Source organism: Gossypium hirsutum, chromosome A03, assembly GCF_007990345.1.
Source record: "Gossypium hirsutum isolate 1008001.06 chromosome A03, Gossypium_hirsutum_v2.1, whole genome shotgun sequence".
Classification (NCBI taxonomy): Eukaryota; Viridiplantae; Streptophyta; class Magnoliopsida; order Malvales; family Malvaceae; genus Gossypium; species Gossypium hirsutum.
Window position 1 is genome coordinate 42,533,787 of NC_053426.1, and position 24,045 is coordinate 42,557,831.

The following is a 24,045-nucleotide window of genomic DNA, read 5'->3' on the forward strand; positions in this document are numbered from 1 at the left end:
GCCTAGACGTTATGGCCGGATCCGACATGCCACATCAAAGCGTTCAAAAACATTTCAGGTCGTTGTTCTAGAAAACTTACTTAGTGTTTTAAAAGATAATTTTAATGCAGGTTAAGGTGAATGGAAGCTGAGCACCAGGTAAGAAACCGAAAAGGAGGAGGTGAGTCCATCGGACTGCTTAAGTACCAAGCTCCCTTCGGATCCAATCCTAGACATGCACACTACCATTGCCACACCTTAACGTCATGTATATTTCCAAGAAACATATTTGATTAAGTCCTTTTTAGGAAAAGTGATTAATTTTGGTAAATATTTTCATTGCAGAAGCTTTACTTGTTGTCGTGTTATTTTGAAATCAATTACTGTTTTTTGAAAACACGTCCTAAAGTTATCCAATTCCAACAGTTAAATATAAGTATTACCTACCTTAACAAAACATATTAAAACCATAAAAAATAATTAAGCGGCCTTATTACAATTTTTTAAAAAAAACAGAAACCTTAAACGTAAAATAAATGTCCAGTTCACCGGAAGAGAGTCACACTTGCAGAACGTGTGGCCACTCCGAATCCCTCACAGCTCCAAGCCCACTATGGTTGGGGATTACCTGCGTGGATGGAAATAAAGGGGTGAGTTTGGGGAAACTCAGTGTGTAAATTAACCCAACCATAGCCTATATCAGCTCAACCACAGAAATAGAATAAGTTGGCCTTAGCCCAGAACAGAAGTCAGATTAAAGCCCATAGGCCCATAATAAAACAGAACAGATATTACATGTCTATGCAAAACCCAACCCATATCCAACCACATGCACCCCCATACCAACCTTTCACCATGTGGGGAGACTACTCAACCCACTCAACCGCTACACGCCACAGAAATATGCAGCATTACTGCCAGAACAGATAATGTGACAGAGTCACCAGAACAGATAATTGTGGCAGAGCCACTAGGATAGATATATGTGGCAGAGCCACCAGATCAGATAAATGTGGCATAGCCACTAGGACGCTTCCTCCATAATATAACCCATGTCCCCATGCAGCAGATATACAATGATGGCATACATCATACAGAATTAAATTATCATGCTTTTCAGTTAAAAGTAATTCTAGGGGTATAATGGTAATTTTGCACCTAGGGTATATCAGTAATTTCCATACATAGGGGTATTCAAGTAATTTAACTATTCTTAGGGTTTTCATGCATAGCATAGCCATTTACATACGACCGAAAACACTTACCGCTTTTTCTTACTGTATTGGGCCCGTTGGCCTACTATCCCGATTTTTGGCCCATTAAGCCCAAAAACATTGAAATGCACAGAATCGTGCACTCTACAGTCTTATCACTTTAATTTACCATATACATCAACTACTAATCTCACGAGCATTCGCACACTCGCATGTTCTCAAAATACTGGCTTTTCGGCATTTCGACTTTTCGACTTTTGCCGATCTAGTCTATAAAAGGGTGTTAGTTACACACCTGATTGCGATGATATGCTGACGAGATCCACACACGTACTACCTATAGTTGAATTACTAACACATTAATCTAACTTATCGAAAATGAACTACGTAATAACCCCTTACCACATTCGGCCAAAGGCACCTTAGGCACTAGCGATCCTACCTTTGCCAAAGTTAGCGATTATGTTTAGATCCAGTCGCTCCGCTTGTCCAAGCCTTCGATCAGCAGCCTTTAGATCCCACTATTATCAAAATAAAACAGTTATAACACCCCTTAGAGCTACATGCCCAAATCGACAGCCCCCCTAACCCTTAGGGGTTTCGACTTTTCTAAAACCTGAAATAAGGATTAAGTTAAAAAAACTTACCACCGGTTGCTTCAGTCAATGACTCCAATTAACTCCTACTCGATTCTGACGCAGATCTACCCCTCAAATGATAACAAAATTTGAGCCTTTAGTGATCTTAAAATTCGGCTATGACCCTATGGCTATGCGTTTTCGGCTTTTTATAACAGTGAAGAAAATATGAGGTTTTGTAGTAGCTTTGTCGGCAGAAACTTAGGATTCAGAGGACAAGAGAATCGGTCAAGAAAATGAGGGAGAATAAGAGAGTTTTGCCTAGAAGAAAATGGCACAAAAGAAATCAGGCTTTCGAGATTTCGACTTTTTGAGGCAATCGACTATAGGCTTGAACAATGGAAAAAAATAGTATAGGGTAGAGTGGTGGAAGGATTCGGCTATGGAGAAAAGAAGAGGAGAAAGTAGATGGAGAGAAAAAGAAAAGAAGAGAAGAGGAGGAAGGATGGTCAGAAAAATGGCACAACTTACCCCTAATACCGAACTTATACTGGCACTTAACCTAGCCGAAATTGCCCCCCTAAGCACCCCTTGGCCGGCCAATTCTTGCTCCTCAAAAGTCCACCATTCAGCCAACACTGTTCTCCCTAATCAGCTCCTAAATCCTCTCCCTTATCAGCTCCTAAATCCTATCCCTTATCAACTCCTAAATCCTATCCCTTATCAACTCCTAAATCCTCTCTTGACAGACTTTCACTTCAGTTCCACTGCTTACCTTTTCTGTACATAAAAATTAATATCAGTAATTTGCTTACCTTGCGACTCGAACCTTAGCTCTCCTTGGTCATCCACACCCCACCTCTAAAGCCCCCCAAGTGGTGTCACATGCCAACTTACCACAGGCTTCCTTGTGTTTTATTTTACCCAGTTAATTCTTAAAAACCCAGTTAACCAGAACCCCTTTTCTTATGGAACTAGAATTAACTAAAATTACCGAGTTTTAACTTACGCTTGGGCCTTCTAGAGGCCCACTAACATAATTAAACCTACCCCTACGCAAACAGAACACAAGAATTTTAAATTCGCCAACATACACAAAATTCCCGAAAATTGGGGCGTTACAACTCTACCCTCCATAAAGAAATTTCGTCCTCGAAATTTACCTAATCCAAACAGATGAAGGGATGGCTGTTGCATCGCCTCTTCCGGCTCCCAAGTAGCTTCCTCTTTGCCATGATTACACCAAAGCACTTTCACTAATGGGACAGATTTCCTTCTAAGAACCTTAACATCTCGAGCCAATATTTGCACAGGCTCCTCCTCAAAGGTCAAATCAGTCTGAACTTCAATATCTGCAACTGGCACGACATGAGCAGGGTCACAACGATAACGCCTTAACATGGAGACGTGAAAAACATCGTGAATCCTATCTACCTCTAAAGGCAATTCCAATTGATAAGCTACTGGGCCTACTCGCTTCAAAATCCGATAAGGCCCAATGAACCGCAAACTCAGCTTGCCCTTCTTACCAAACCTTAATATCTTCTTCCAAGGAGAAACCTTCAAGAAAACCATATCACCTACTGAGTACTCAATCTCCTTCTGCTTCAAATCTGCATACGACTTTTGTCTATCAGAAGCTTTTTTTAACCGATCCCTAATTATTCTGACCTTATCCTCAGTATCAGCTACCAACTCTAGTCCAAGAACTTGTCGCTCTCCTAGTTCAGTCCAACAACTAGGGGTACGACACCTTCGTCCATACAGTGCTTCATACGGTGCCATTCGAATACTTGCCTGGTAACTATTATTGTACGCAAATTCCGCCAACGGAAAGTAATCCTCCCAACTACCTCGAAAGTCCATTACGCATCCCCTCAACATATCCTCCAGAATCTGAATAACCCTTTCCGACTGACCATCAGTTTGGGGATGGAAAGCCGTGCTAAAGTTCAATCGCGTCCCCAATCCTCATGCAGCTTTTGCCAAAATCGAGATGTGAATCTAGGATCCCTGTCAAAGATAATCAAAACTGGGACTCCATGAAGTCGTACAATCTCTGCCACATACAGCTTGGCTAACCTTTGAAGTGAGAAGTCAGTACGTACAGGTATGAAATGGGCTGATTTTGTCAACCTATCCACAACCACCCACACCGAGTCTTTCTTCGATGGTGTCAAGGGCAGCCCACTCACAAAGTCCATGGTTACCCTCTCACACTTCCAAAGTGGTATCTTCACCGGCTGCAACAGTCCAGAAGGTAATTGATGCTCAGCTTTCACTTGCTGGCATGTCAGACATTTTCCTACAAACTCCGTTACTTCTCGTTTAAGTCCAGGCCATCAGTACACTTCTCGCAAGTCGTGATACAACTTATTCCCTCTAGGATGCCTGGCACACAGTGTAATGCCCCGTACCCAAGACCGTCGCCGGATTCGAACACGAGGTGTTAACAGACTTAATTCATTACTTAAACAGCTCATACAATTCATTTTAAAATTTCCAAACAAGCTGGCTAACTGCATCACAGTCGCTTTAAAAATCATATCTCGAGTTCCGAAACTTGAAATCCAATTCCGTAAATTTTCCCTGAAACTAGACTCATATATCTATCTACAAATTGTTTTCTAGAAATTTTGGTTGGCCCAATTAGTACAGTTTATTAGTTAAAGTCACCCCTATTTCAGGGTTTGACTACTCTGACCTCTGTGTATTACGAATTAGATATCTCCCTGTACAGAGCTTCAATGACTATGCCGTTTGTTTCTAATAAAACTAGACTCAATAAGGAATCTGTACATATAAAGCATGACTTCTAATTATCATTTTAAAATTTATGGTGAATTTCAAAAGTCAGAACAGGGGATCCGGAAATCGCTCTGAATCTGTTTCACAAAAATTTAAACATCTCATAAAATATAACTCATCTACCTGTTTTGTTCCATCCATATGAAAATAGACTCACAATTATTCAATTCCATATTTTATTCATCATCTAATTATATCTCTACTATTTTTAATGATTTTTCAAAATCACATCACTGTTGCTGTCTGAATCTATTTTATGGTAAATTTTACCTATTTCATGGTTTCCATGGATTAGCTAGCAATTTAGCATACATAACACCAAATATGATCATGATTAGCCATTCCAATGGCTAATCGTTACCAAGCATTTCCATACCACTCAATAACCATATCATAAGACCATATATACAAAATGATTATAATGCTATACATGCCATACTCAAAATATACAAGCCATTATGCCAAGATGGTATACGGATAGTGTGAGCGAGCCTCCGACCGTTCCCGATTTCCGAGCTGGCTTGTCAAAACTACAAGGAATGAAAAGGAGGGAGTAAGCATTAATGCTTAATAAGTTCACATGCAAATAGCAAGTAACATAACCATATAAGCAAACATAAAACATCATTTGCATAATCATCACCAAGACATTCATATCACATTTTCATTTATCATCTTACCATATTGTTGTTATATCGATTTTTCAACCCGAGGGTTAAGTACATACCTGTTCAAAGTATTCATTTCACAACACTTACCAATACGTCCCTCTCATCTCGAGTATTCCTCCATTTGAGTAGAATTTTACCCGTTGAACACATCGGAATATAATTCAGATACATGGAAAGTTTGCACATAAGTGCCACATATGTAGCCAAGCTACTATGTAACCCGCCCATAAGCGAACTCGGACTCAACTCAACGAGCTCGGGCGTTCGCATCCATGAGTGAACTCGGACTCAAATCAATGAGCTCGGATGCCTAGTTACATCTCACAAACTTGGACTCAACTCAACGAGTTTGGATGCTCAACCATCCTAGTGGCATGTCACTTGTATCCTAATCTATACCTAAGGTTCAAACGGGCTTTTTTTTCCTCGATCTCACATTTGCCGTCTTCCATGGAATATCGGAACCGATACTAGGTAGCAATTCATATTTATCAAGTAGTAAACATAATTTGCATATTACTCAACATTAACCACAAAGCATAATATTTCACGATTAAAAATCAGCATATCATATAATTAACATCAATAACTTAAAAATAACAATTATGCTATATTATTTACACATGAACTTACCTCGTATGCGAAAATGGCTACTTTTACCATTTCATCAACAACTTGGTATTTTCCCCATTTTAGCCCGAATTTTAGTTTTCCTTGCTCTATCATTTAAAATATAGTATAATTAGGACTCAAATTATACAAATTGACCCAAAATCATATTTTGGAAAAATTACAGTTTTTCCCCTAAACTTTTGCATATTTACACTTTTTCACCAAAGCTCGTAAATTAAACTTCAGCCTATTTTCTTATGTTTTATGACATGCTGATCATTTTTCCCTTCTATGGAAACATCAACTTCTCACTCTAACATGTACTTATGACTATTAGGTATTTTTACCGATTAAGCCCTTTGCTCGTTTTCACTTAAAACCGAGTAGTACAAGTTGTCTAACATAATTTAAAACCTCATATTCTATCATAAAACACCAAAATACACAAATTTCACCTATGGGTATTTTTCCAAATATGAACCCTAGGTTGAATTATTGCTAGCATAAGCTAAATCGAGCTACCGGGACTCCAAAAACGTAAAAATCATTAAAAACGAGGCTAGAACGGACTTACAATTGAGCTTGGAAGCTTGAAAAACCCTAGCCATGGTTTCTCCTTGCTACATTCGGCCATGGGGTTGAAGATGAGAAAAATTGGCTTTTAATTTTGTATTTTAATTCATTTTACCCCTAAATGACCAAAATGCCCTTACTACTAAACTTTCCAAAAATTCCATCCATGTCCAATTTTTGTCCATAGACTTAGAAATTGGTAAAATTTCTTTTTAAAACCCCCTAATTAATATTTCAAAACAATTTCATACTAGAAACTTCTAGAATGCAAGTTTTGCAAATTATTCGATTTAGTCCTTAATTTCAATTTAAGCACTTTATGCATAAAATTTCTTTACTAAATTTTCACACAATCATGCAACCATATCATAGACCTTAAAATAATCATAAAATAATTATTTCTATCTCAGATTTTGTGGTCACGAAACCACTATTTCGACTAGGCCCAAAATCATGATATTACAACTCTCCCCCCTTCAGGGATTTTCGTCCCCCGAAAATCTTACCAGAAAAGTGGTCTTCACTTTTAATCTCATATTCGGTGCCGAAGAACTTGCACTTAGACTGAACCTCCAATGCATCTCTTCAATTTCTCATATGATCTAAAAGCTTACAGTCTCAACTCTCAAATGTTCTTAAATTTTCAACCCTTCTCAGTTTCCCATGATATCATGACATAAAACCCGGATCTCAACTTGATTTAATGGAGACCGGAATTCCAAGAAATCCAACAATCAAAGAGACCTGAAATTCCATGAATCTGATAAGTAGGAATTCATTCAATATAGATATGATTTATAGATCTCGCCAAACATTTAACAATAGGATAAATCACATTTTCCTCTTTCCGCTATGGAAATAATTCTAATATGGCCTCAAGAATAATCCTTCTCATTTCCATCCCAATATCAACACTGACAAGGATAATTTTGATAGATCCCAATGCTCGGCTTTAACCCCTTTAACAACTCCGATTTTATGTAACATCAAATGCTCTAAACTATCACATTACCTCACTGTCTTGAAACACATCACAATTCATACAACAGTACATTACTGAAAGTCAGGAAGTCTTTACTCAATGTAGACTAGTCTAGTTCAGACGTTTCGGTTACCAATATTCTCATCTATCCAAACTTTGTAAACATGTAATAAACTTTTCAGCTTTCACAAGACGAAAACCTTATCATTCGTAGTGACTTTAACTAATATCCAACTCTTTCTAATAAATATACACTTCTCGTTCAGACTATTTGCTCTTTTATTAGTACAAAAATGAAATTATATTATCAGACTTGAGAAGAATAATCCTGACATAATTGTCACATGAAATCTTTCAAATAAATAATTTACTATACCGATTGAAACTCGCACTTTTATCACCTATGCCTTTACTGATGTCAAATCCTTACACAGAAATTAGAAAAAAAATCCCAATACTAAAATCACCACATTACCAAGATCAAATTAGAAGTATAGTCATATTTGACATGATTATCACGAGCTGAAGAACATACTTCGAACATGGGTCATAATTGACAAATTATAGAACAAAGATAACAAGAAAACCGAATAAAGAAATCCAAGATACGATACTATGCCGGAGAATCGAAAACCAAACTCATAGAGAAAATACAGAATACCCCGATAATTCTTCAAAGAAAGAAAGTCCAAAAGAAAACATCATTTAATCCCACTAGAATCAAATATAACAAGAACAATATATCTTCCCATACATATATATTAGATGAAGCATCAAGTAGAAGAAACAGAATCATAATATCATATGTATTCTCTCATCAATTCTTATCAGACGAAATGAAATAGAATACCCGATGAAATAGAGCAATATAAATTATAAACCAGTCAGACTACCAATGTTTTCATCCAACACCAGAATTAGAAGACATTCCCATATAACAAGAATTTCTTCAGAAGATCAATAGCCATAGAAATAGTTCTGAGAACGGGTAAATACATAGAACATCTCAAAAGAGACTGCTAAATCTGTTCAGTCATAACTGTCACATTCAGATAGTTCACATTTCAATTATCATTTCCCCAACTAGTTCTGCCGTCACAAAATTTCATATTAAACCATTCACTAAAGAAGGCCAGTTCTGAATAAATTTTGATTTACACTTTTCTCGACCTTGCACCTGAGTAATTCGGTTTACCAAGGAGAATTCCTTTTCTAACTGGGACAGTGCATAACTCCAATAATTTTTACGTTAATCCGATACTTTACTGGCTCTGACTTTACTTATCAGCTCATTTTCAATCTCTAATCATACTTATAATTATTCTATCACTGTACTCTTTGGGTTCTCAACCGGAAACTTATTCAATACAAATCTCATGAAATTCCATTATAAGTACCACTTCGGTAAGGGGGAGGGGTTGTAGGACCTCTGACTCGACTTTCTTATACATACACATATGACACTACTTCCATCATCATAGTAACATCATCAAAATCATGTCATTCATTCATGTTAGCTTACACCAATTTTCCTATTGTCCCATTTAGACAATATACTTATGCATACATTCTATGTTTTCTAGACAACTTTACTTATCCATTCATTTAATTAAATTAATTCATGCTCATGACATTATATAAGGCCAAACAAACATAGATATTTGCATCACAATCACAACTTTCATTTCGTGCATCATCATGTACATATCATTACAATCATATAATTCAATCCAACAATTTAATTAACATAGATAAGTTCATTTCATTATAATCCTTTATCTCATAAAAATTATATATCATTAACATTTATCAACATTCGACGTCCAAATCAAGACAAGGACATTTTCACTCGTATCATAATATTATGACCTTTATTCATACCTCTACTACTATCTATTTATTCCGTTCATCTTATCAAGTAAGCCATATACACTACATCATATAAGCATTAAGCAAATATGGATATTTATCACATATGTATCATAAACTTTTATTCATACTTTCTGAACCGAGACTTATCATAATCATAATTTTACTCAAATACCTTCACATAACATTGAACATGGTCGGTGCAGCTCGGTTGGAGAGTACCCTGTCTAAATAAGACAGTACTCATACGCGTCGGAAGACATCACACTATCATAGATCAATGGCATGTATAGCTAAACTTTTACACATGCTAGGTTAGTCCGAGAACCGACTAAACCTGCTCTGATACCACTAAATGTAACGCCCCGTACCCGAGACCGTCGCCGGAGTCGAACACGAGGTGTTAACAGACTTAATTCATTACTTAAACAGCTCATACAATTCATTTTAAAATTTCCAGACAAGCTGCCTAACTGCATCACAGTCGCTTTAAAAATCATATCTTGAGTTCTGAAACTTGAAATCCAATTCTGTAAATTTTCCCTGAAACTAGACTCATATATCTATCTACTAATTTTTTTCCAGAAATTTTGGTCCAGCCAATTAGTACTGTTTATTAGTTAAAGTCTCCCCTATTTCAGGGTTCGACTACTCTGACCTCTGTGTATTACGAATTAGATATCTCCCTGTACAGAGCTTCAATGACTATGCCGTTTGTTTCTAATAAAACTTGAATAATTAAGGAATCTGTACATATAAAGCATGACTTCTAATTATCTTTTTAAAATTTATGGTGAATTTCAAAATTTAGAACAGGGGATCCGGAAATCGCTCTGGACCTATTTCACAAAAATTTAAACATCTCATAAAATATAACTCATATACCTGTTTTGCTCCATCCATATGAAAATAGACTCATAATTCTTAAATTCCATATTTTATTCATCATCTAATTATATCTCTACTATTTTTAATGATTTTTCAAAATCACATCACTGTTGCTGTCTGAATCTATTTTATGGTAAATTTTACCTATTTCATGGTTTCCATAGATTAGCTAGCAATTTAGCATACATAACACCAAATATGATCATGATTAGCCATTCCAATGGCTAATCGTTACCAAGCATTTCCATACCACTCAATAACCTTATCATAAGACCATATATACAAAATGATTATAATGCTATACATGCCATACTCAAAATATACAAGCCATTATGCCAAGATGGTATACGGATAGTGTGAGCGAGCCTCCGACCGTTCCCGATTTCCGAGCTGGCTTGTCAAAACTACAAGGAATGAAAAGGAGGGAGTAAGCATAAATGCTTAATAAGTTCACATGCAAATAGCAAGTAACATAACCATATAAGCAAACATAAAACATCATTTGCATAATCATCACCAAGACATTCATATCACATTTTCATTTATCATCTTACCATATTGTTGTTATATCAATTTTTCAACCCGAGGGTTAAGTACATACCTGTTCAAAGTATTCATTTCACAACACTTACCAATACGTCCCTTTCATCTCGAGTATTCCTCCATTTGAGTAGAATTTTACCCGTTGAACACATCGGAATATAATTCAGATACATGGAAAGTTTGCACATAAGTGCCACATATGTAGCCAAGCTACTATGTAACCCGCCCATAAGCGAACTCGGACTCAACTCAACGAGCTCGGGCGTTCGCATCCATGAGTGAACTCGGACTCAACTCAATGAGCTCGGATGCCTAGTTACATCTCACAAACTCGGACTCAACTCAACGAGTTCGGACATTTGCATCCATAAGTGAACTCGGACTCAACTCAACGAGTTCGGATGCTCAACCATCCTAGTGGCATGTCACTTGTATCCTAATCTATTCCTAAGGTTCAAACGGGCTTTTTTTCCCTTGATCTCACATTTGCCGTCTTCCATGGAATATCGGAACCGATACTAGGTAGCAATTCATATTTATCAAGTAGTAAACATAATTTGCATATTACTCAACATTAACCACAAAGCATAATATTTCACGATTAAAAATTAGCATATCATATAATTAACATCAATAACTTAAAATAAAAATTATGCTACATTATTTACACATGAACTTACCTCGTATGCGAAAATGGCTACTTTTACCATTTCGTCCACAACTTGGTATTTTCCCCATTTTAGCCCGAATTTTAGTTTTCCTTGCTCTATCATTTAAAATATAGTCTAATTAGGACTCACATTATACAAATTGACCCAAAATCATATTTTGGAAAAATTACAGTTCTGCCCCTAAACTTTTGCATATTTACACTTTTTCACCAAAGCTCGTAAATTAAACTTCAGCCTATTTTCTTACGTTTTATGACATGCTGATCATTTTTCCCTTCTATGGAAACATCAAATTCTCAGTCTAACATGTACTGTTGACTATTAGGTATTTTTACCGATTAAGCCCTTTTGCTAGTTTTCACTTAAAACCGAGTAGTACAAGTTGTCTAACATAATTTAAAACCTCATATTCTATCATAAAACACCAAAATACACAAATTTCACCTATGGGTATTTTTCCAAATATGAACCCTAGGTTGAATTATTGCTAGCATAAGCTAAATCGAGCTACCGGGACTCCAAAAACGTAAAAATCATTAAAAACGAGGCTAGAACGGACTTACAATCGAGCTTGGAAGCTTGAAAAACCCTAGCCATGGTTTCTCCTTGCTACATTCGGCCATGGGGTTGAAGATGAGCAAAATTGGCTTTTAATTTTGTATTTTAATTCATTTTACCCCTAAATGACCAAAATGCCCTTACTAAACTTTCCAAAAATTCCATCCATGTCCAATTTTTGTCCATAGACTTAGAAATTGGTAAAATTTCTTTTTAAGACCCCCTAATTAATATTTCAAAACAATTTCATACTAGAAACTTCTAGAATGCAAGTTTTGCAAATTATTCGATTTAGTCCCTAATTTCAATTTAAGCACTTTATGCATAAAATTTCTTTACTAAATTTTCACACAATCATGCAACCATATCATAGACCTTAAAATAATCATAAAATAATTATTTCTATCTCAGATTTTGTGGTCACGAAACCACTATTTCGACTAGGCCCAAAATCATGATATTACAACTCTCCCCCCTTCAGGGATTTTCGTCCCCCGAAAATCTTACCAGAAAAGTGGTCTTCACTTTTAATCTCATATTCGGTGCCGAAGAACTTGCACTTAGACTGAACCTCCAATACATCTCTTTAATTTCTCATATGATCTAAAAGCTTACAGTCTCAACTCTCAACTGTTCTTAAATTTTCAACCCTTCTAAGTTTCCCATGATATCATGACATAAAACCCGGATCTCAACTTGATTTAATGGAGACCGGAATTCCAAGAAATCCAACAATCAAAGAGACCTGAAATTCCATGAATCTGATAAGTAGGAATTCATTCAATATAGATATGATTTATAGATCTCGCCAAACATTTAACAATAGGATACATCACATTTTCCTCTTTCCGCTATGGAAATAATTCTAATATGGCCTCAAGAATAATCCTTCTCATTTCCATCCCAATATCAACACTGACAAGGATAATTTTGATAGATCCCAATGCTCGGCTTTAACCCCTTTAACAACTCCGATTTTATGTAACATCAAATGCTCTAAACTATCACATTACCTCACTGTCTTGAAACACATCACAATTCATACAACAGTACATTACTGAAAGTCAGGAAGTCTTTACTCAATGTAGACTAGTTTAGTTCAGACGCTTCGGTTACCAATATTCTCATCTATCCAAACTTTGTCAACATGTAATAAACTTTTCAGCTTTCACAAGACGAAAACCTTATCATTCATAGTGACTTTAACTAATATCCAACTCTTTCTAATAAATATACACTTCTCGTTTAGACTATTTGCTCTTTTATCAGTACAAAAATGAAATTATATTATCAGACTTGAGAAAAATAATCCTGACATAATTGTCACATGAAATCTTTCAAATAAATAAATTACCATACCGATTGAAACTCGCGCTTTTATCACCTATGCCTTTACTGATGTCAAATCCTTACACAGAAATTAGAAAAAAAATCCCAATACTAAAATCACCACATTACCAAGATCAAATTAGAAGTATAGTCATATTTGACATGATTATCACGAGCTGAAGAACGTACTTCAAACATGAGTCATAATTGACAAATTATAGAACAAAGATAACAAGAAAACCGAATAAAGAAATCCAAGATACGATACTATGCCGGAGAATCGAAAATCAAACTCATAGAGAAAATACAGAATACCCCGATAATTCTTCAAAGAAAGAAAGTCCAAAAGAAAACATCATTTAATCCCACTAGAATCAAATATAACAAGAACAATATATCTTCCCATACATATATATTAGATGAAGCATCAAGTAGAAGAAACAGAATCATAATATCATATGTATTCTCTCATCAATTCTTATCAGACGAAATGAAATAGAATACCCGATGAAATAGAGCAATATAAATTATAAACCAGTCAGACTACCAATGCTTTCATCCAACACCAGAATTAGAAGACATTCCCATATAACAAGAATTTCTTCAGAAGATCAATAGCCATAGAAATAGTTCTGAGAACGGGTAAATACATAGAACATCTCAAAAGAGACTGCTAAATCTGTTCAGTCATAACTGTCACATTCAGATAGTTCACATTTCAATTATCATTTCCCCAACTAGTTCTGCCGTCACAAAATTTCATATTAAACCATTCACTAAAGAAGGCCAGTTCTGAATAAATTTTGATTTACACTTTTCTCGACCTTGCACCTGAGTAATTCGGTTTACCAAGGAGAATTCCTTTTCTAACTGGGACAGTGCATAACTCCAATAATTTTTACGTTAATCCGATACTTTACTGGCTCTAACTTTACTTATCAGCTCATTTTCAATCTCTAATCATACTTATAATTATTCTATCACTGTACTCTTTGGGTTCTCAACCGGAAACTTATTCAATACAAATCTCATGAAATTCCATTATAAGTACCACTTCGGTAAGGGGGAGGGGTTGTAGGACCTCTGACTCGACTTTCTTATACATACACATATGACACAACTTCCATCGTCATAGTAACATCATCAAAATCATGTCATTCATTCATGTTAGCTTACACCAATTTTCCTATTGTCCCATTTAGACAATATACTTATGCATACATTCTATGTTTTCTAGACAACTTTACTTATCCATTCATTTAATTAAATTAATTCATGCTCATGACATTATATAAGGCCAAACAAACATAGATATTTGTATCACAATCACAACTTTCATTTCGTGCATCATCATGTACATATCATTATAATCATATAATTCAATCCAACAATTTAATTAACATAGATAAGTTCATTTCATTATAATCCTTTATCTCATAAAAATTATATATCATTAACATTTATCAACATTCGACGTCCAAATCAAGACAAGGACATTTTCACTCGTATCATAATATTATGACCTTTATTCATACCTCTACTACTATCTATTTATTCCGTTCATCTTATCAAGTAAGCCATATACACTACATCATATAAGCATTAAGCAAATATGGATATTTATCACATATGTATCATAAACTTTTATTCATACTTTTCTGAACCGAGACTTATCATAATCATAATTTTACTCAAATACCTTCACATAACATTGAACATGGTCGGTGCAGCTCGGTTGGAGAGTACCCTGTCTAAATAAGACAGTACTCATACGCGTCGGAAGACATTACACTATCACAGATCAATGGCATGTATAGCTAAACTTTTACACATGCTAGGTTAGTCCGAGAACTGGCTAAACCTGCTTTGATACCACTAAATGTAACGCCCCGTACCCGAGACCGTCGCCGGAGTCGAACACGAGGTGTTAACAGACTTAATTCATTACTTAAACAGCTCATACAATTCATTTTAAAATTTCTAGACAAGCTGGCTAACTGCATCACAGTCGCTTTAAAAATCATATCTTGAGTTCTGAAACTCGAAATCCAATTCTGTAAATTTTCCCTGAAACTACACTCATATATCTATCTACTAATTTTTTTCCAGAAATTTTGGTCTGGCCAATTAGTACTGTTTATTAGTTAAAATCTCCCCTATTTCAGGGTTCAACTACTCTGACCTCTGTGTATTACGAATTAGATATCTCCCTGTACAGAGCTTCAATGACTATGCCGTTTGTTTCTAATAAAACTTGAATCAATAAGAAATCTGTACATATAAAGCATGACTTCTAATTATCTTTTTAAAATTTATGGTGAATTTCAAAAGTCAGAACAGGGGATCCGGAAATTGCTCTGGACCTATTTCACAAAAATTTAAACATCTCATAAATTATAACTCATATACCTGTTTTGCTCCATCCATATGAAAATAGACTCATAATTCTTAAATTCCATATTTTATTCATCATCTAATTATATCTCTACTATTTTTAATGATTTTTCAAAATCACATCACTGTTGCTGTCTGAATCTATTTTATGGTAAATTTTACCTATTTCATGGTTTCCATAGATTAGCTAGCAATTTAGCATACATAACACCAAATATGATCATGATTAGCCATTCCAATGGCTAATCGTTACCAAGCATTTCCATACCACTCAATAACCATATCATAAGACCATATATACAAAATGATTATAATGCTATACATGCCATACTCAAAATATACAAGCCATTATGCCAAGATGGTATACGGATAGTGTGAGCGAGCCTCCGACCGTTCCCGATTTCCGAGCTGGCTTGTCAAAACTACAAGGAATGAAAAGGAGGGAGTAAGCATAAATGCTTAATAAGTTCACATGCAAATAGCAAGTAACATAACCATATAAGCAAACATAAAACATCATTTGCATAATCATCACCAAGACATTCATATCACATTTTCATTTATCATCTTACCATATTGTTGTTATATCGATTTTTCAACCCGAGGGTTAAGTACATACCTGTTCAAAGTATTCATTTCACAACACTTACCAATACGTCCCTTTCATCTCGAGTATTCCTCCATTTGAGTAGAATTTTACCCGTTGAACACATCGGAATATAATTCACATACATGGAAAGTTTGCACATAAGTGCCACATATGTAGCCAAGCTACTATGTAACCCGCCCATAAGCGAACTCAGACTCAACTCAACGAGCTCGGGCGTTCGCATCCATGAGTGAACTCGGACTCAAATCAATGAGCTCGGATGCCTAGTTACATCTCACAAACTTGGACTCAACTCAACGAGTTTGGATGCTCAACCATCCTAGTGGCATGTCACTTGTATCCTAATCTATACCTAAGGTTCAAACGGGCTTTTTTTTCCTCGATCTCACATTTGCCGTCTTCCATGGAATATCGGAACCGATACTAGGTAGCAATTCATATTTATCAAGTAGTAAACATAATTTGCATATTACTCAACATTAACCACAAAGCATAATATTTCACGATTAAAAATCACAATATCATATAATTAACATCAATAACTTAAAAATAAAAATTATGCTACATTATTTACACATGAACTTACCTCGTATGCGAAAATGGCTACTTTTACCATTTCGTCCACAACTTGGTATTTTCCCCATTTTAGCCCGAATTTTAGTTTTCCTTGCTCTATCATTTAAAATATAGTCTAATTAGGACTCACATTATACAAATTGACCCAAAATCATATTTTGGAAAAATTACAGTTTTGCCCCTAAACTTTTGCATATTTACACTTTTCCCCAAAGCTCGTAAATTAAACTTCAGCCTATTTTCTTATGTTTTATGACATGCTGATCATTTTTCCCTTCTATGGAAACATCAAATTCTCACTCTAACATGTACTTATGACTATTAGGTATTTTTACCGATTAAGCCCTTTTGCTCATTTTCACTTAAAACCGGGTAGTACAAGTTGTCTAACATAATTTAAAACCTCATATTCTATCATAAAACACCAAAATATACAAATTTCACCTATGGGTATTTTTCCAAATATGAACCCTAGGTTGAATTATTGCTAGCATAAGCTAAATCGAGCTACCGGGACTCCAAAAACGTAAAAATCATTAAAAACGAGGCTAGAACGGACTTACAATCAAGCTTGGAAGCTTGAAAAACCCTAGCCATGGTTTCTCCTTGCTACATTCGGCCATGGGATTGAAGATGAGCAAAATTGCCTTTTAATTTTGTATTTTAATTCATTTTACCCCTAAATGACCAAAATGCCCTTACTACTAAACTTTCCAAAAATTCCATCCATGTCCAATTTTTGTCCATAGACTTAGAAATTGCTAAAATTTCTATTTAAGACCTCCTAATTAATATTTCAAAACAATTTCATACTAGAAACTTCTAGAATGCAAGTTTTGCAAATTGTTCGATTTAGTCCCTAATTTCAATTTAAGCACTTTATGCATAAAATTTCTTCACTAAATTTTCACACAATCATGCAATCATATGATAGACCTCAAAATAATCATAAAATAATTATTTCTATCTCGGATTTTGTGGTCACAAAACCACTATTCCGACTAGGCCGAAAATCAGGATATTACACAGAGTCCCCCATGAGCTTCCTTCAATATTGCCTGCCTCAAGTCAGAGTCCTTCGGAACACAAATTCTTCCTGTAAAACACAGAACTCCTTTGCTATTTAACCCAAACTCAGAAGTTTCCCCTTCCTTAACTTGTTGAAAACGAGCGACCAAAGACTCATCATTCAACTGCTTTTCCTTAATCTGTTCCACCTAGGTTGGTCTCACTTGCAATGTAACACCCCCTCGCCCGAAACCGTCACCGAAGTCAAGCTTGAGGTGTTACTAAACTTATCTTACCTTTTAAACAACTCTAAACCACTTATTTTAATTTTCAGAATAAACTATTCTTCTGCGTCATGGTTGCCTAAAAATTCATTTCTCGAGTTTCAAAACTCGAAATTAAGATCCATAAGTTTTTCCTGAAACTATACTCATATATCTATCGATTAACTTTTTTCTAGAATTTTTGACTTAGCCAATTAGTGCAGTTTATTAGTTAAAGTTACCCCTGTTTCAGAATTTGACTACACTGGCCTCTACTTACTACGAACCACTTTTCTCTCTATAAAAAAATCATATGACTATACCGTTTGTTTCTATTAAAACTAGATTCAATAATAATTCTAACCATATAAAGTACACCACCTAATTATTTTTGTAAAATTTATGGTGAATTTCTAAAGTTAGAATAGGGGATCCAGAAATCGCTCTGGCCCTATTTCACCAAAACTCAGATACCCTATAAAATACAAAACCTTTACCTGTTTTGCTTATTCCATATAAAAATAGACACAACGAGATTTAATTTCATATAATATTCACCATCAACCCATGTCTCTAAAATTTCTTGTGATTTTTCAAAATCCTGTCATTTCTGATACTTGAATCTGTTTTTAAGTTACTTTCACATTTTTCTTAGTTTTCATGTGATAGTTACTACTTAATCATACATACTATTAAACATGTATATCATCAGCCACTCTATTAGCTAATCACTAGCAAGTATTTACACATCATTTATTGATCATATCATATCAAAAGAAACCAAGTTCCTATACATGCCATACACAAAATGAAACGTCTAACTATACCAATGTGATTTCTTCGATAGTGTGATCGGGTCTCTGACGTTTCCTTCGATCCCCGAGTGGCTTGATAAAAACTATAAGAAAAAGAAAATAAATAGAGTAAGCACTAGGCTTAGTAAGCTTACAAGCAAATCAATTACAACATTCAACATAATGAATAATTATACATAATGTCACCTAGCCTCATAAACTTTCTTTACTTCACATTTTCTACCTTCTTCTTTACTCACTTACCATCTTTCTTACCTGACCTTTCACTATTCATAAATATAATCTACCTTCCCTTTTGCTGATAATTCACTGTAATTTAACGTGTACAATGACCCGTTGCACCACTCGGAATAGTAAGGATACTAGGGTCGTTCCTGTCTATCAATATCCTGCCAATGCCATGTCTTCGACATGGACTTACATGAATTATTCCTGTCTCCAATGCCATATATATATATGGGCTTACATGGCTCATTCCTGTCTCCAAAGCCGTATATCTTATATGGACTTACATGGCTCATTTCTTTCCTGTCCTGTCTTGTCAACCCTAATATCCTAACATTCCTAAGGTTCAAACAGGGCTTCCTAATGCTTTTTCTCTGTCACTTCGCCTTTAATTCGACTTTAAATATTCTTAAAAAATAAGTATATAATTGCTGGAAATTGACAATAATAATGTAAAATAAAAGAATATTGCATTTATTTACTGTAAACTTACCTCGATACAAAATGTGACTAAACTTTACAATTTAGTCCTTTACTTTTTCTTTTCCCCGATCTACTCCCGAATTTCACTCTTCTTGATCTATAATAGCAAATTTAACTTATTTAATATTCACATTTATCAAAACAGTCGTTGACCCAAACTTTGGAAAAATTACATTTTTTCCCCTAAAATTTCACATATTTGCACTTTTGCCCCAAGGCTCGTAATTTAAACTTCATCCTATTTTCTTATGTTTTATGACATGCTGATCATTTTTCCCTTCTATGACAACATCAAATTCACACTCTAACATGTACTTATGACTATTAGGTATTTTTACCGATTAAGCCCTTTTACTCGTTTTTACTTAAAACTGAGTAGCACAAGTTGTCTAACATAATTTAAAACCTCATATTCTATCATAAAACATCAAAATAAACACTTTTCACCTATGGGTATTTTCAAAATATGAACCCTAACTTAAATTATTGCTAGCATAAGCTTTATCGAGCTACCGGGACTCCGAAAACGTAAAGAACATTAAAAACGGGGCTTGGAATCACTTACTATGGAGCTTGAAAGCTTGAAACAAACCCTAGCTATGGAGAACCCTTGAAATTTCGTGCTAATGAAGAAGATGATGAATTTTGAGTTATTTTTCCCTTTTTATTTCATTTAATATCCAAATGACCAAAATGCCCTTCCTTATTAAACTTTCAAAAATTCCATCCATGTCCTATTTTGTCTATGAAATTAGGAATTGGTCAAATTGTTATTTAAACCCTCCTAATTAATATTCCAAAGCAATTTCATACTAAAAACTTCTAGAATACAAGTTTTGCAAATTATTCGATTTAGTCCCTAATCTCAACTTAAGCACTTTATGCATAGAATTTCATCACGAAATTTTCACACAATCATGCAATCATATCATAAACCTCAAAATAATAATAAAATAAATTTTTCTACCTCGAATTTGTGTTTTCACAACCACTGTTCCATTTAGGTCCTATTTTGGGATGTTACATTTCTCCCCCCTTTAGAGATTTTCGTCCCCGAAAATCTTACCTGTGAAGAGATTTGGATACTGTTTTTGCATAGCCTCTTCGGGTTCCTATGTAGCCTCGTCTACCCCATGTCTATTCCATAGTACTTTCACAAGTGCAATACTTTTGTTCCTTAATTGCTTTATCTGCTAATACATGCTTGCCTAATGGATTCGATACTTTAATCACAAATTCTGTAGATTCTATAGCCATACTTGTACTAGACTTCAATTTCTTGCAAACATATGAATGAGTTGAACCCGAATCAATCAAAGCAATGACATTAATATCATATAGAGAAAATATACCCGTAATCACATCGGGGAAGGATGCCTCTTCGTGTGCACGAATAGCATAAGTCCTTGCAGGGGCTCTAACATCTGGTCTCACAGCCGAATCTCTTGAGGTACCTCTGTTACTTGCTCCTACTCCCGGTTGCCTCAGTGATCTACCTCTAGTAGGAGCATTTCTGGATCTAGCACTCTGTGTTATCTCTCGATTAGCCACCTCTGGACATTCTCGTACAAAATGATCTGGAGCACCACATTTATAACAAACATTTTTGCCTGCCCGACAAGGACCATAATGAAGTCTACCACACCGTGAACACCTTGATCTACCCTGTCCAACATTACCTACACTCGCAGTCGAGGTGTTTTGAGCCTTCGAATCCTTAAATCTGCTGCCTCTATTCTGACTAGAATACCCGGCTGAAAAACTAGATCTGGTAGAAAACTCCTTTGGTCTTTTGGATGTAGCCTGGAATGACCTGCTCATCTGTCTCTTCTTTGTATCTTGTGTCTTTGTCTCAACTTTGCCTTTTGTTTTTAACAGCTCCTCTGCCTTACAAGCTCTCTCAACTAAAATAACAAACTCTTTTATTTCTAGGACACCTACTGACAATCAGATATTATCATTTAACCCATCCTCAAACTTTTTACACATAATAGCCTCTGTGGACACACATTCTCGAGCATATTTACTAACCTGACAAATTCGCGCTCATAATCGGTCACTGTCGTATTACCTTGTTTCAATTTCAGGAGTTCCTTTCTCTTCTGGTCAATAAACCTCTGACTGATGTACTTTTTACAAAATTCCTCCTGAAAGAAATCCCAAGTGACCCTCTCCTTTAGTACAATTGATACAAGTGTCTTCCACCAGTGGTAGGCTGAGTCTCTAAGAAGTGATACTACACATTTCATACATCCTAGGGTGTACAAGATAATTCGTCAAAGACTCTGATAGTAATTTCTAACCAAAATTCTGCTCTTTTTGCATCATCATCTTTTGTTGCTCGGAACTCTTCTGCCCATTGTTTCCTGATTCTATCAACTGGTGGCTTTTCTCTTATCACTGTACCTGTGACTAGGGGAGCTTGAGCTACATGGGTAGCCTGAGAATCATGAGGGGGTGGAGGTCTAACTTCCAGATTCGTACGAACGAACTCGGCAAACAAATCATTCAAAGCTTGGAAGAGAGCTTCTCGAGTCACTCCTCCCTGATTAACTGTTACTGGCCTATTCTCAGATGGCGCTGCCCCTTCCGCGGGAGCAGGCGCATTACTTTCTACATCATCATCACCAACTCGCTCTGGATCCATTACTATAAAACAAAATATCTAAAAATCATCAGGAGTCGTCACACTATCAAAATACAGGTATGGCATGTATAGCTAGACTTTTACTGACACTAACTATTCCGAGAACCGACTAAACTTGCTCTGATACCAATAAATGTAACACCCCCACACCCGAAACCTTCACCGGAGTCAAGCTTGAAGTGTTACTAAACTTATCTTACCTTTTAAACAACTTTAAACCACTTATTTTAATTTTCCGAATAAACTATTTTTCTGTATCATGGTTGCTTAAAAATTCATTTCTCGAGTTTCAAAACTCGAAATTAAGATCTATAAATTTTTCCTGAAACTACACTCATATATCTATTTGCTAATTTTTTTCTAGAATTTTTGACTTAGCCAATTAGTACAGTTTATTAGTTAAATTTACCCCTATTTCAGAATTCGACTGCACTAGCCTCTACTTACTACGAACCACTTTTCTCTCTGTAAAAAAATCATATGACTATACCGTTTGTTTCTATTAAAACTATATTCAATAAGAATTCTAACCATATAGAGTACACCACATAATTATTTTTCTAAAATTTATGGTGAATTTCTAAAGTTGGAACAGGGGATCCAGAAATCGCTCTGCCCTATAACACCAAAACTCAGATACCCTATAAAATACAAAATCTTTACCTGTTTTGCTTATTCCATATGAAAATAGACACAACGAAATTTAATTTCATATATTAGTCACCATCAACCCATGACTCTACCATTTCTTGTGATTTTTCAAAATCCTGATATTTCTGATACTTGAATCTGTTTTTAAGTTACTTTCACATTTTTCTTAGTTTTCATGTGATAGTTACTACTTAATCATACATACTATTAAACATGTATATCATCAGCCACTCTATTAGCTAATCACTAGCAAGTATTTACACATCATTCATTGATCATATCATATCAAAAGAAACCAAGTTTCTATACATGCCATACACAAAACGAAACGTCTAACTATACCAATGTGATTTCTTCGATAGTGTGATCGGGTCTCCGACGTTTCCTTCGATCCCCGAGTGGCTTGATAAAAACTATAAGAAAAAGAAAATAAAGAGAGTAAGCACTAGGCTTAGTAAGCTTACAAGCAAATAAATTACAACATTCAACATAATGAATAATTATACATAATGTCACCTAGCCTCATAAACTTTCTTTACTTCACATTTTCTACCTTCTTCTTTACTCACTTACCTTCTTTCTTACCTGACCTTTCACTATTCATAAATATAATCTACCTTCCCTTTTGCTGATAATTCACTGTAATTTAGCGTCTACAATGACCCATTGAACCACTCGGAATAGTAAGGATACTAGGGTCGTTCCTGTCTATCAATATCCTGCCAATGCCATGTCTTCAACATGGACTTACATGAATTATTCCTGTCTCCAATGCCATATATATATACTATGGGCTTACATGGCTCATTCCTGTCTCCAAAGCCATATATCTGATATGGACTTACATGGCTCATTTCTGTCCTGTCCTGTCCTGTCAACCCCAATATCCTAACATTCCTAAGGTTCAAACAGGGCTTCCTAATGCTTTTTCTCTGTCACTTTGCCTTTAATTCGACTTTAAATATTCTCAAAAAATAAGTATATAAATGCTGGAAATTGACAATAATAATGTAAAATAAAAGAATATTGCATTTATTTACTATAAACCTACCTCGATACAAATGTGACTAAACTTTACAATTTAGTCCTTTATTTTTT